Source organism: Schistocerca nitens, chromosome 2, assembly GCF_023898315.1.
Source record: "Schistocerca nitens isolate TAMUIC-IGC-003100 chromosome 2, iqSchNite1.1, whole genome shotgun sequence".
In the NCBI taxonomy this organism is placed as follows: Eukaryota; Metazoa; Arthropoda; class Insecta; order Orthoptera; family Acrididae; genus Schistocerca; species Schistocerca nitens.
The window spans coordinates 833,455,724-833,470,759 of record NC_064615.1 but is presented as its reverse complement, the minus strand read 5'-3'; the positions used below and the strand labels follow the sequence as shown (position 1 = coordinate 833,470,759).

At 45.9% G+C, this 15,036-nt stretch overlaps 1 protein-coding gene across 2 annotated transcripts in view; it reads right to left on the bottom strand.

The window, feature by feature from the left end:
• LOC126237101 (general vesicular transport factor p115) overlaps window positions 1–15,036 on the bottom strand; it is a 232,124-nt gene that overhangs the window by 100,630 nt on the left and 116,458 nt on the right. The gene's annotated exons all lie outside the window — the stretch shown is intronic.

Below are 15,036 nucleotides of genomic sequence, written 5' to 3'. Positions count from 1 at the left end.
CTGCTAAATCACGTGATTGAGTCGGTACATACACTGTAGCACAGCCGATCCATTGATGTAGCAGCTCCGTGTTCATGTACCCACGAACTTCACAAGGAAAATGGGGTGGAGCCCCATCCTGCTGAAAGATGAATGGAGAGTCTGACTGCATTTGAGGTATCAGCCATTGCTGCAACATGTCCAAGTAGGAATATCCAGTGACCGTGCTCTCCACGAAGTATGGCTCATACAGTTTTCAACGTGACAAGGGACAAAAAACATTTATCTTTGGGGAATCACACTCAAATTCAATGCATTCATGTGGATGCTTTGTACCCAAGATTTGACAATTATGCCTGTTCACTTTCCCATTAGTGTGAAAAGTGGCTTCGTCACTAAAAATTAAGCGATCAACAATGCCATCCCCATCCTCATTCAATTGTTGCAACTGTGAACTAAACTGAAAATGCTTGTCTTTGTCATTGAAATTCTGCACTAGCTCCAATTTGAATGGTTTCATAGACAGCTTCTGTCGCAGGACTTTCCACACTGTCATTGGAGCCATTCTGAGTTCACGGGATGCACGATGCACCTATTTCTTTGGACTCCTTCTGAATGTCTCTCGTACGCACTACACGTTCACTTCACTCACACTGCAATGTCTGAATCTCTTTGCCGGGCACAAGCAACCCGTCTTAACAAATTCGTTGTGCCAGTGGTAAATGACCTTCCTTGTTGGTGGCCTCTTACCGTACTTGGGTCTAAACATCTGTTGAACAGCTGTAGTACACTTGTTTCTGTCAAACTCCAACACACAGAAAGCTCGGTCCGCACCTGAAGTAACCATGTTTGCGACTAGTGCTGACTACTGGCAAATTACCAAACTACGCTGTGGCAGTATACACGGAAAATATATATATATTCAGGATTTCTCTTCAGAATGACATATGTTTGATATCTGTACAATGTTTAATTCTTGTGCAATAAATAATTGAAAGTGTTCCCAGACTTTATGTACACCCTGTATTATAGTTCTCATATTAATTACGGACTAACATAAAACATTGTCAACAGTTTCTGTGGAGACACTCTTTGCTGGAGTACAAGCAGTCACCTTACAGAAAGTTTTTAAATTTTGTATTAAACTCAACCATGTAACCTTTAAGAAATTTAATATGGTCTGGCAGGCTGTTGAAATCATGTGTACCCATGAGTCAGGCCTGATTCTAAATTAATGTTGACTTATTGTAATCTTTATAGAGGTTAGTTTTGTTCACAGTATTTTATTCACGCTTTGCACTACTTACTGATGTCAGAGAACTAGTGGTAATCAATAAAGACACTAATTAGTACATGTATAATATAGCAGCTGAGAAAATACGAAGTTCTTTAAAGAAATCTCTAAAGGAAATTTGAGAATTAACATCAGACACATTGAAGAGCCAAAACATTACAACTACTACTGCAAGATTGAATGCTGCCTGGTGGTACTAAGGGCAGGTGAGAGGCAAAGAAACGAGAAATCATTATAGTGATGATATAAGCCAAAAATGGAGAAATCCACTAACATAAGTGACTTCAACAAAGGGCAGATTGTTATAGCCTGGCATCTGGGAATAAGCATCTCAGAAACAGTACAGGTTGTGCACTGTGTGTGCTACTGTTACACACATCTATGGAAGATGGTTGAAGAACAATGAAATCATGAAGTAGGCGACAAGGTGTTGGACAACCACACATCACAGAACGTGCAGATCAGAGGCTTACCCATGGAGGACAATACAGGTACAAGCATTTCATAGCATGATGTTGACCACACATTACTGAACATGGGGCTTCGCAGCAGACGACCCTTACATGTTCCCATGGTTACCCAATGACAATGGTCAGTTACAACTACAGTGGATACATGATTATAAAGATTAGACCTGGGACCAATCGAAATGTACAGCCTAATTGGATCAACCACGTTTCTTGTTATACCTGGTAAATAGTCTCATCATCTGGACATACTGTCATATGTAAGAATAACTGCTCAAAATATGCACTGCACTATGGATTCAGGCAGCTGGGGGCAGTGTTATGCTAAGGGGAACATTCTCCTGGGCTTCCATGGGACTTACAATAGTAACTGAAGGTACCGTATCAGCTGTAGACTATGTGAATATTACTAACCACCTGCATGCAGCCCTTCACACTTAATGTCTTCTTTGATAACAACAGAAACTTGCAGCACAGTAATTGTCTCTCAATGCCAGAATCAAGCTAAAGCAGTTTGAGGAGCGTTACAGTGAACTCATGTTAATGTGTTGGCCACCAAATTCGCCTAATCTGAACCCAATGGAACAGATCCAAATTTGCCTAATCTGAACCCAGTGGAACAGATCCAGGATGCTATTGGCACCAGTTCTGCACCCGCAAACAACCAGCCTCTAATTTATGGAAATTGCATGATCTGTGTGTATATATCTGGTGCTACAGGCCTCCAGAAAACTACCAAGGGCTTGTCAGATCCATACCATACACATTCGCTGCTGTATCACACTTCAAAGGCTATTAATGAAGTGGTCGTAATGTTTCAGCTCATCATTGTACAAGTTCTATAATAAACTTCTGTAATCTATAAATATACCCCCCACCCTGAAGTACACTGTAACTCATTAGTTAGTGAGGATATGGAAAATAAATTTCTTAACTTGTAATTCACCTATAGCAGTAATCACACATAGTGAACATGTAGCTGAAGGGTCTTTCCATCTCATTTATGGAAAAAAAAAAAAAAAAAAAAAAAAACATTTTCACATGCGCCATCTCAGATTTGGATGAAACTTGGTGTATTTGTTCTCACTACTGAGATTAGCTGCCATACCATATGTTATTATTTATCAATGTCTGTCTCCTTTTTTCAACATTTGGAAGTTTTGTTGTTTTTAACATGGTGCTGCTAGAACAAAATGACACTTGCTAATATTCTGAAAATAAGTTACCATTTGGTTTTGTTTATCATCCAAACAATTTGAAATTTGGGGGCTGTATATTCTTTATTACTGTACAAGAACAAAAGGAAAACATCACTGTACCTTAAAGTAAAACCACAAAGGCAGGAAAAACTGTTTACTTACATTTTTTCAGAAAGAAAAAAAGAAGAAGAAGAAAGAAAAATAGCTCCACCACCAAACTGAATATCACATTTAAAAAAGCTCATGTTAATGTTTTAAAATAACACGATGTACAGTAGATGTAATTTATATCACTAACATTTTTTTGGAGTAGATTAATAGTCCTGCCATTGCATTGATTTCAATGATTACTCCTAAGTACCATAAATTAGAATATTTACAAGTTACATGTCTTGGAAGGAACAATTTTCTTTTCTCACAAAAGACACCAATTTATTTCTTCAATTACATTTCAAGGTGGGCTCCATGTCACTACGTGATGACCTTGCTTCAAGTTCCCTAAACAGTCTAATGACTCAATGTTATGGAAACTTCTAGTTCTGGGGAGTGTTCAAAACTCTGCAAAGCATCCTGCAAGGTAAGAATGTGTCTGATTTACATACTCTTAAGAAATAATATAAAACTTAACATTGGTGACAATAACATCGCAAAACTGAAACAAATCTGAATGCAGATCGTATCTGATTTGCTAGGGTCTTTGTAAAATTTTCTTTTGAGTCAATCTTTTAACTGTTCATCCTACACCATCACACTCAGATTTTATGTGGCCAGATGCAAAGCACGATTACTCAGTATCGATATTAAAAGTGTTTTGGTGTAGACATAGGTTTATCAAATGAAATTTATTTTTTCAATTGGCGTATACAGCCATAATCAAAATAGTGGACTTTTTTTTAAGAATAAGAACATGTTTCTTTTGAACTGAGTCACAGTTTCTTGAATTTCATGGATGATGCAGAGATCACATTTCATATCATCAGATACTATACATAGACTTTAAACTAGGCTTTCATCTTCAGTAATTTTTAGATTAATTATAATATGACTTACAGTGCAAAGGGACCAATGATACCACTGGTCTTTTTCCTGCGTAGTAAAAGAGTAGTTTTCACTAGAATTCATTCATGCTGTGGTCACATTTACGTCAGGTAATTCTTTTAGTGCATTATAATATTTTGAACAATATTATGAAAGGACAGTTTGCCACACACCACACACAGGAGCTGTTGTCGCATGCAGACACAACGAAAGACCATTAAAGCATTAAACCTGTCTGCGACTGAACCCCTCCTCTGTGTGTTGATTAGAAATCTAATCCTTTCATAACATTATTGTTATTCCATCCTGGTCTTCTCATTGTTTGATTTTACAATATTTTGACTCAGACTTGGTAATGCACTAATGTGGAACAAGTATTTTTCCAATTCAGATGAAAGATTGTCAATAAAGTCAGCGATGTTTGCAGTAAATGTGATTATTTGTGCTCTGCCAGTTGAAACGTACTGATATGAATAGCAATAGTTGCACCGTCTTCACTGTTCTCAATTTTTTTTTTCTTTTTTTGAAGGGCATTCACTACAGTATCACAGCATACTTGCTTAGATTGGTTTTTGCATACTAACATTTTTCTGATATATTTATAGCTTTGATACTGCAGTAAACAGTAAAATTATTTCTGATGAATACTGCAGATATACACTGAGACAGTACAATCAGCACCTGTAAAAATCATTTGGAATGTAGTGATCCCAATGTACAAAAACCTACTTTCAATTCTGGATGTTTTGTGTAAATGACCTAAAATCAACTTTAAATGTTTAGAATTAGATTCTCACCCTGAACATCTATGAGAAGACAACAGTCAAAGAAAGAGCCAAAAAGGTGGAAACAGCATTCAGACTATGCAACACCACTTACAAATCCAAAGCCCCATCTTATTATGCCAAACTGAGATACTTCAGTACTGTAGTCAAATTTGAATGTTTATATGCAGCAGACGCATGTGTCAGGAAGGGACTCTCAGAAACAGAGAACAAATTTCTAAAAAAGATTCAGGGGCTGAAAACAAGAATCAGTGTTTCAGTTTACATTTTACTTGATGTCAAACAATGAATTACACAAAATGTATGGAAAGATCTCAATCACAACAAAGAAGAGAAGGTTGGCTTTCTATAGCCCCTTACAAAATGAAACCAAAAAGGGTTGCAATTACAATTTGACTCACCAGGAGAACAGAAAGACAAGTTTCGTGCATGAAGGAAGTACATCAGGATCTAGGGAAGTGTGGGGATCATTGGAGAAGATATAGGAAACAAAGAGATATTCAGAGTAAAAATAATGGGTGTGGTGGATCTAGCCAACAAGAAATCAAGAACACCACAAGGACTATTCATGGAAGAAGATTGAGTAAGTCAGAGAATGTAGGAATGCTGGGGGAAGAGAACAAAAGTGACTGCAACTGCATAATTGAAGCTGACAGGTGACGGTAATAACCAAGAATTTTCTTCTTGTGGGATCCACAACCTCAACAAGTTTTAAGAAAGAGAACACGGCTGAAACAGGCCGCAATATCTGTATTGTCCATGCTATTAGCTAATTTCGACTGTTAGTCATTTTCAAGACCTATCACAAGCCTCAAGCTTCACATCACATTTGGCTAAACAGTTCGTCCAAAACTTGGTCATCAGTGCCCTGACGAAAAAACAGCATGCTAATTTCAAGGGTTAGGACAAAGGCTGTCCCCTTATGCGGAGCAGTTTATAATGTATTTAAGTCTGCCTCCCTTCCCCAGCATTTAGGGATGAGGCCTGACAGTTTACAAAATTTCATCACTCTTGTAACTGGAATCAGTATCTGCGAGGATGGTGGGCAGATCTCCAATGAGACTGAGGGCTGCCCTAATATGAGTATATACGACACACATTGCCAAAATAGGCTGAACTGAAAGTGGCATGCCGCAAACTTCACAGAGTGGTGGATCCTCCTGCCGGAGGAGGAAGCCATGTGTTAAAGGGCTATGTCCGATGTGCAGTCTGGTAAGCAGAACCTCTACCACGATCAGGCTAACATGAAGTCCACCATGCCTTTGTGGTCGATTTGAGAGACACAGTTTGTTTTCTGTCACCTGCAACCATTAAGTCTCCCACTAACACATGATGTGTCTGTCAGAAAGTAAGATGATGGCATGTAGTGGCATGGGACATTGGTGGACAGCACCATCCCAAGATGTTTCCTTGGTGGCTTTGTCGGCCATGTTGTTTCCCTGTATCCCTGGTTTGAAAAGCTCCAATCAATATCTGAATTCCCTCATGGTGGACAGCATCTAACTTCTTGAAGAAGGAAGGAAGGAAGGACAGAAGGGCTGGTCAGTAGACCATGCTGCCATAATCTAAATGTAATCAGACAAATGCCTTATAAAACTGCAGGAGGTGGGACCTGTCAGCTAAGGCATTTCAAAATATTCAATGACTGGAAGCCTTTCGTTCATAGTCTTTCAGGTATGGGAGCCAAGATAGTTTCGAGTCCAATAAAAAACCCAAAAAGTGCACAGTTTCTTGAAAACGTAAAATATTCTCAGAATGAGATTTTCACTCTGCAGTGGAGTGTGCGCTGATATGAAACTTCCTGGCAGATTAAAACTGTGTGCCCGACCGAGACTCGAACTCGGGACCTTTGCCTTTCGCGGGCAAGTGCTCTACCATCTGAGCTACCGAAGCACAACTCACGCCCAGTCCTCACAGCTTTACTTCTGCCAGTATCTCGTCTCCTACCTTCCAAACTTTACAGAAGCTCTCCTGCAGCTCTCCTCGCGGAGAGCTTCTGTAAAGTTTGGAAGGTAGGAGACGAGATACTGGCAGAAGTAAAGCTGTGAGTACCGGGCGTGAGTCATGCTTCGGTAGCTCAGATGGTAGAGCACTTGCCCGCGAAAGGCAAAGGTCCCGAGTTCGAGTCTTGGTCGGGCACACAGTTTTAATCTGCCAGGAAGTTTCACGTAAAATATTGCCCCCCCCCCCCCCCCCATTGTGACATTGGTTGGTTTAAACTTTGACAGTCATGGTTAAATTGACACATGTAGTCTTCTCGGGTGAGAAACAAAAACCAGCTGTCCTGGCCTAGGTTTCCAGCCTCCCAATCATCAACTGTAGCTGCCTCATTATATCATTATATGATCCGATGAAGAGTAGAAGACTGAAAAGTCATCCACAATCAAAGAACATTTAACAGGGCTCCTGACTGCAGAAGAAATGCCACTGATAGTGATGGCAAACAATGTGACACTGAGGACACTGCCTTGGGGGATCCCATTCTCTTGAACATAGCAGTTAGACAAGGCATCACCAACATGATATCAAAAACACTGTTCCTTGAGAAAGGATTGGAAAAGAAATGGCAGGCATCCACCACACAGTCCCCATTCATGAAGTTGGCGAGCGTAAGAAGGATTCTTGTATCGCTATCTCCAGCAGAATTAAGTTGTCAAGGGTGGAACAGTAGCACCTGAAACTGCACTGTGAGCAGCTCAGATGATCTCTGAATTCAAGCAGCCAGACAAGGCGGTAGTTGACCAAACGTTCAAGGGCCTTACCCACACAACTAGTAAGGGCTACACTCTGGTAACTGTTATGGGTGCTTTGGTCCTTGCCAGGTTTCCAGAATGGAATTAATATTGCCTCCTTCGAAGTCATGGGGTACTGTCCATCAAACCAGATCTGACTGAAACAAGAGAGGAGCTGTCCTTTTGCATCAGGGCACAGATGATGAAGCATGGCATAATGGATCTCATCGGGTCCTGGAGCAGTGTCTGTAGCTGCAGACAAACCTGATTCCAGTTCCCATATAAAGAATGGAAGGTTGCAGACTTCCTCATTATGCGAGAGGAAATTGAGCTTCCTAATCTCTGCAGTTGTACGGAACACCTGAAAAGCAGGAGCTGGTTTGGATAACATAGTAACACTTAAGATGTGTTCAGCTAAAACCTGAGCCGTGTTTTCTGGCATGTGCACCATGAGCCCATTACGTGAAAAGGACGCAAGGGGACATGTACTACCCTTGCCTGAAATCCATCTCATTGAGTCCCAAACTTGTACAGTGGAAGTGGACTCATTAATGAAAGTTGTGAACTCCCTCTAGGATGCCCTCTTCCACTCTTTTATCACTTGCCTTGCATGTGCTCTTGCAGTTCTGAAGGCATGAAGGTTTTCTGTAGTTGAACAATATTTGAAGTTCCACAGATCTGTTCGTCTGGCCCTGACTGCCAATCGACAGTCGTCATTCCACCCAGGTACAGGCCATCGTCTGAGGTGGTTACTAGACCGGGGCATGGACTCTGTGGCAGCCCATCGGATCTCACAAGTGATATGGGCCACTGTCTCCTCTGTGCAGTCCTTTTGTTCAAAACTAGCCCATCAACTAACTGTACTGCAACCAATTTACCCTTTGTATCACCCAACTGTGTGGTCTCCTGTCAGCCCCCGTCTTAGTTGGCAGATGGATCCACACTGGGAAGTGGTCAGTAGAATACAAATCTGTAGCCATTTCCCACTGAACTGAGTCTACAATAGCTGGGGAACAAAAACAGAGGTCAATGGCTGAAAAAGACCTTGCAGCTGTGGAAAAGTGTGTCATTTGACGATGTTCAGGTGTGTGTGTGTGTTTGTGGTTTACGGGCGCTAAACAGCGGGGTCATCAGCGCCCAAACGCATAAAAACAGGAACACATGCAGGGAAGGGACGAAGACGAACAATGAACAAGGGGAACAGCTAAAAGACACAGACCTGCCGCAGTTCCAAATCCTAACATATAGAGGCAAAACAAGAGGAGAAGGAGGGCACTAAAAAAGGAAAGGAAACACAAGGAAGGGAGGACAGAAACCGAAGGGAAACAAGGAGGTATTCGTGACTGGCGGACCTCTTACCTAAAATCTGGGTGAGCCAGTCATCCAGCAGCACATTAAAACCCTCTCCCTAAAATCCGTGGCAACAAATTGGACAGCACACAAAACCGTAAAACCGTAACCACAGACGTTGCGTCGTCTTTCAAAATAGAGGGCAAATCCGGTGGCAAAGAAACCACCGCCCGCTGGTCAGAGAATAAAAGACAGTCAAGTAAAATGTGGCGGACAGTAATCTGGACGCCACAAGCAGTGCAGAGGGGGGGATCCTCCCGCCGAAGTAAAAAACCATGGGTGAAGGGACTGTGCCCGATGCGGAGGCGAGTGAGGAGAACCTCATCCCGCCTGCGTGACTGGTAGGACGTACGCCATGGCTGCGTGGTGGCCTTGACCAGACGCAGCTTATTTTCACCGACTGCCAGCCACTCCTCTTCCCACTGACGCATAACGCGAAAACGCAGGAGGGAGGTAACAGCATGTAGGGGGACGGCACATGCAACAACGTGAGGGAGGGAACACGCATCTTTGGCAGCCACATCCGCCAGTTCGTTGCCCCTAATACCCACGTGCCCCGGCACCCAGCAGAAGGAAACCTCCTTCCCCTGCCGTTGCAGGTGGAGTAGGGCATCATGGATGTTCTGGACGACCGTATCCGCTGGGTACAAGTGTTGCATGGTCTGAATGGCACTCAGGGAGTCAGAACAGATGAGGAACTTACGACCGGGAACACATCTCATCTGCTCCAATGCCCGCAAGATCGCAAACAATTCGGCATCAAAGATGGTAAACGCCGCAGGAAGCCGTAACTTGACGACTCGATCAGGGAAAACAACAGCACAACCAACAAAGTCCCCCTGTTTAGAGCCATCCGTAAAGACTGGTACATGGTCGGGATGCTGGTTTAAAATATCATAAAATAAGGAGGTAAAAACAAACGCAGGAGTGCAGCTCCTCCGGTACTCTGACAAGTCTAAAAGGACGCTGGGCCTCTGGAGCAACCAGGGAGGCAGGCGAGTAAAACCTAGTCGTTGGGGGGGCACACGCTCCACACCAAGGGACTCAAGCAAATGTTTGGCACGAATCCCAAATGGTCTCGTTGCCCTGGGACGACAGGAAAAGAGACGTTCCAGAGGCGGTCGGGCAACGGTAGGGTACGCAGGGGAGGTAGGACAGGCAAGGAATTGACACACCCGTCGCACCATGAGGAGTTTCCGCCGGATGGCGAGCGGCGGTTCCCCTGCCTCAGCACACAGGCTGGGGATGGGACTGGTACGGAAGGCACCAGTGGCCAGCCTGATACCCTCATGGTGTACTGCGTCAAGAATCTTCAGATACGAAGGCCTTGCTGACCCATACACGGTGCAACCATAGTCAAGACGCGATCGGACGCAAGCCCTATAAAACTGCAGCAGACGCGCCCGATCTGCTCCCCAGGACCGATGGCTCAGGCACTTCAAAATATTCAGTGCCTTCAGGGCCCGCACCTTGAGGTCTTTAAGGTGAGGCAACCACGACAACTTGGAATCAAAAATGAGGCCCAGGAACCGCACAGTGTCGCTAAAAGGAAGAATGGTGTCCCTCAGACGCAGTGCAGGGGAGGTAAAAAGACGTCGAGAACGATTAAAATGAACACACACACATTTGTCTGCAGAAAAGGTAAAACCCGTCTTCGCAGTCCATGTCTCTAATCGCTGTATCGTAAGCTGCAACTGCCGACTAGCAGTGACAAGACTGGAGGAAGAACAGAAAACAGCAAAATCGTCCACAAACAAGGAGCATTGGGCAGGACTCCGGATAGTGGACGTGATACTGTTAATGGCGACGGCAAAGAGGGTGACACTTAAAACGCTTCCCTGAGGAACACCATTCTCCTGCACATACAAATCAGATAGCACATTACCAACCCTATATCGAAAGAGGCGGTGGGAAAGAAAGGACCGAATGAAGATCGGGAGACGGCCACGAAAACCCCACTCGTGGAGTTGATTGAGGATATGGCGGCGCCAAGTAGTGTCATACGCCTTATGAATGTCAAAGAAGACACCGAGACAATGCTGGTTACGTAGGAAGGCCTGCTGGATGGCCGCCTCAAGCAGGGTCAAGTTGTCTATAGTTGAACGATATCTCCGAAAGCCACACTGCGAGGGGCTAAGGAGCTGCCTGGTTTCGAGCAGCCAAACCAGGCGACGGTTGACCATGCGTTCTAACGTCTTCCCGACACAGCTCGTCAAAGCAATACTGCGATAACTACTGGGATGCGTTCGGTCCTTCCCCGGTTTCAGGAGGGGGATGAAAATCGCCTCTCTCCACGAGTCAGGGTACGTGCCAGATAACCAAATCATATTAAAAAAATTCAGGAGAACTTCCTTGGAAGGCAGTAACAAGTGCTTCAGCATGCTGTACCGGATTTGATCATGGCCAGGCGCTGTATCATGAGCCTCAGACAGCGCCGAATCCAGTTCCCACATTGTGAAGGGGCAGTTGTAGGGCTCAGAATTTGGAGACCGGAAGTCCAAGTGAGCCCTCTCGATGGCAGTGCGGTAGCGGCAGAAATCTGGATCACAGTGAATAGTGGCGGTAGATGCCGCAAAATGCATGGCCAGTGTCTGGGCAATGTCTCTCGGCGCCGTGAGAAGACTTCCCTGATGCAGCAATGCCGTGACAGGTAGTTGGCTGCGTTTCCCGGAAATCCTCCTGATGGCTTCCCATACTTTTGTAGAACTAGTGGAGCGGGAGATGGAGTTCAGGAACGATTGCCATGACCGTCGTTTGCTCTCTTTAATCACTCGCCGCGCCTTGGCCCTTGCCACCCGAAAGGCCGCAAGATTGTCAGCGGAGGGACGGCACTTGAAGCGGCGCAAAGCTGCACGGCGGGCTCGGATAGCTGAGCGGCACTCAGTGGTCCACCAAGGGACAGGACGCCTCTTGGGATGACCGGATGACCGTGGGATTGATAAGTCAGCAGCATGGGAGATCACGGCTGTAACATGGTCTACCCATTCGTGGATGCTGGCACGGTGTTCCAAAACAGCCAGTCGGCCGAAAAGTGTCCAGTCAGCTCTGCAGAGGTGCCACCTGGGCGGCACTGGTAATACCACAGCCTCATCCAGGAGGCGAATCCAAAGGGGGAAGTGGTCACTAGAATGGAGGTCTGCAGCAACCTCCCACAGAGCAGAATCGGCGAGTGCTGGAGAGCAAAAGGAAAGGTCAATAGCTGATGACGACCCAGAAGCAGTACAGAAATGAGTGGGAGCACCAGAGTTCAGGAGGCACAGTTCTTCAGACATCATGAGGTTTTCCAGAAGGCGACCCCTGGGGCAAGTAGTCGAAGAGCCCCATAAGACATTATGAGCATTGAAGTCCCCCAGAAGAAGAAATGGGCGGGGGAGTTGGCTAATAAGGTCTGTGAGAGCCTCAGAGTCTATTGCAACCTGAGGTGGTAAATAAAGGGAACAGACCGTGAGCCTCCGACCCACGAGAAGGTCAACTGCAACTGCTTGCAAGTCTGTAACGAGAGGGAGCTCAGATGAGGGGTGCATGTCACGGACAAAAACCGCAACACCACCTTTCGCCCTTTCCCCCGTCAGATCATCTTTCCGATATACGGTATAGCCCCGTAAAGAAGGAGCATCAGTGGCCCGAAAATGTGTCTCTTGGAGACATAAGCACAAAGGGCACTCTCGTACAAGGAGTTGTAATTCGGCCACATGCGTCCTGAACCCATTCAGGTTCCACTGTAATATGGGAGCCAGTGATCAGGGTGGTTGAACTTTCACCCTGCCTCTGTGTTTTGGAGGAGAGCCCGTACTGGCCGGAGATTTATTCCTGGGGCGAGAAGATCGCCCCCGGTCGACATCAACGTCCATCAGCTCCGATGACGACCCACGGGAAATGTCAGACAGTACGATGGCCTCGTCATCGGACCGACCCTGACCAGTCTCCGCAGGTGGCAAAACCTTCACCTTCGGCGTCTTTTTCTTGGGGGGCTGAGAAGGCAGAGCTTTGGCAGCAGGTGGAGCTGTAACCGCCGTGGCAGAAGGCGCCATATGGGAAGAGGCAGGAAGTACTCCGATGTCAGCAACCACAGCCTTGTCCGACGTTGCGGGGAGAGCCGCAGGTTGCAAAACAACCGCAGCAGCACAAGTGCACTGGCAAACGCAGGTATTAGTGCTAACACTAGCAACCTCCGTTTGCGTAGCAACAGTGGCCATTTGTACCGGTTTTTTCAGAGCGGAAGCGAAAGATGGCGTAAACACAGGAGGTTGCATGGCCTTAAAGAGCTTCTTAGCCTCACCATAGGGGATGCGCTTAGATGTTTTGATCGCCTGGATCTTACGTTCGTCGAGGTAGATGGGGCAGACCCGGCTCCAGACAGGGTGACTCCCAGAGCAATTCACGCACTTCACAGGCGATGAACAATCGGCTCCTTCATGGGCAGGCTGACCACATTTACCACAAGTGGCTATCCCATTGCACCCCAACGTAGTATGCCCAAAGCGCTGACATTTAAAACAGCGCATTGGGTTGGGGAAATATGGCCGTACTGGCAAACGTAAGAAACCCGCTTTAACATGCTCCGGGAGTCTCGGGCAATTGAACGTGAGAATAAACGAGTCGGATTTGACTAGGTCACCATCGACTCGTTTCATAATATGCTGCACATCGACAATACCTTCGTCAGCCCACTCAGATTTCAACTCGTCCTTGGGGATATCCACCAAGTCCCTACATGTCACAACACCCTTACTATAGTTCAAAGTGGAGTGGAGCTCGGTCTCGATAGCGTACTCTCCGAGACAGGTTGCTTTCCTAAGAGAAGTGACTTGACGGGAACTAGAAGTTTCAACTAACAGAGTCCCATTGCGCAGACGCTTCACAGATTTCAGTGTTCCTGCAATTCCCTCAAGACCCTTGTGGATGTAAAAGGGTGAAACTCTCTCAAAGCTACCTTCCTTCCGTTTAACAATCAAAAACACATTCTGGATATCAGCATGTGCTCTGTTACGACAGTCTGATAAATCTCTAGTAACACCAGGCGCTGGAGGACTCCCAGCACGAAGTCGCTTTTTCGATTGGGTGTGTTTTCCTACCAGTGGCCCACCCAATCCACTGGTAGGGGGAAACGTAAAGGGCGAAGGGTCCATTGTGGTCCCACGAGCAGCTAGGGAACGAAAGGTCCGCTCAGACAGAGCCCCGCGTGCCTGAGTAAGCCTTATACAACTGGGGTGCGGCAGGTGCCCCAGAGGTTGCCCGCTTGCGACTGTTCCACCCCAACAGCCATGCATCTCATAGGCGCGGAGCACACCGGAAGATTGAGGGGTTTTTATAGAGGTTGTCCTTCCTCGCAATCCAGGCGGTCAAGCCAAGATTACCATTCCCCGCAGCACACAACATTCCACCGCCGCGCCATACGGTGGTCGCTGAAGCATGTCCGGGGGTTACGGAGACAGGAGACTGGCGGCGCTGACCAGTCCCCAGCTCAGGACCCCGGGGTCGCCAAGCCCGTACTCAGCAATTGAATGCTGAGCCCCTGGGGGGGACGATGTTCAGAAGACATATATTCTCAGAATGGACGAGTTGCTCATCCGACCCCTGGAGCAAATGGTAGCTGAGCCCCACAGCACATTGTGTGAACTGAAGTCCTCCACGAGGAGGAATAGGTGTGGGAGTGCCCAAAAGAGTTCTGCCAGTATGTCTGTATCCAAAGCATCATTATGTGGAAGATACAAAGAACACACTGTGATGTTAAAGGGTGCGAGAATTTTCACGGTAACTGCTTGCATGGTCGTGGGAAGAGGGACAGGAGAGGAGTGGCATCTCTCATCAATAAAAAGAGCCACTCCACCTTTAGCCCTGTCTCCAGTAGTATTGTCCTTCCTGTATAGTGCAGGTGTGTTGGTGACTTTAAGATGCATTTCTCGTAAGCAGATGCAGAACGGTTTCTCTTGGGCCAGGAGCTGTAATTCTTCCAAATGTGAGCTCTATCCATTTAAATTCCACTGGCACGCAAAAGTACCTGTGGAAGCCATTGTTTAGCAATGGTTGTTCTTTTCTTTCTCCCTCTGAGGTAGTGATTTACCAGGGCGATCAGGGGACTGTTAGCCAGGTCCTGGCTCTCCAGTTCTTCCGATTGGAAGTCCATATCCTCAAGAGCATAGTCCTCATCAGAGAGGGAGAGAGCTTGCCAATCCAAAGGTTTAACTACTG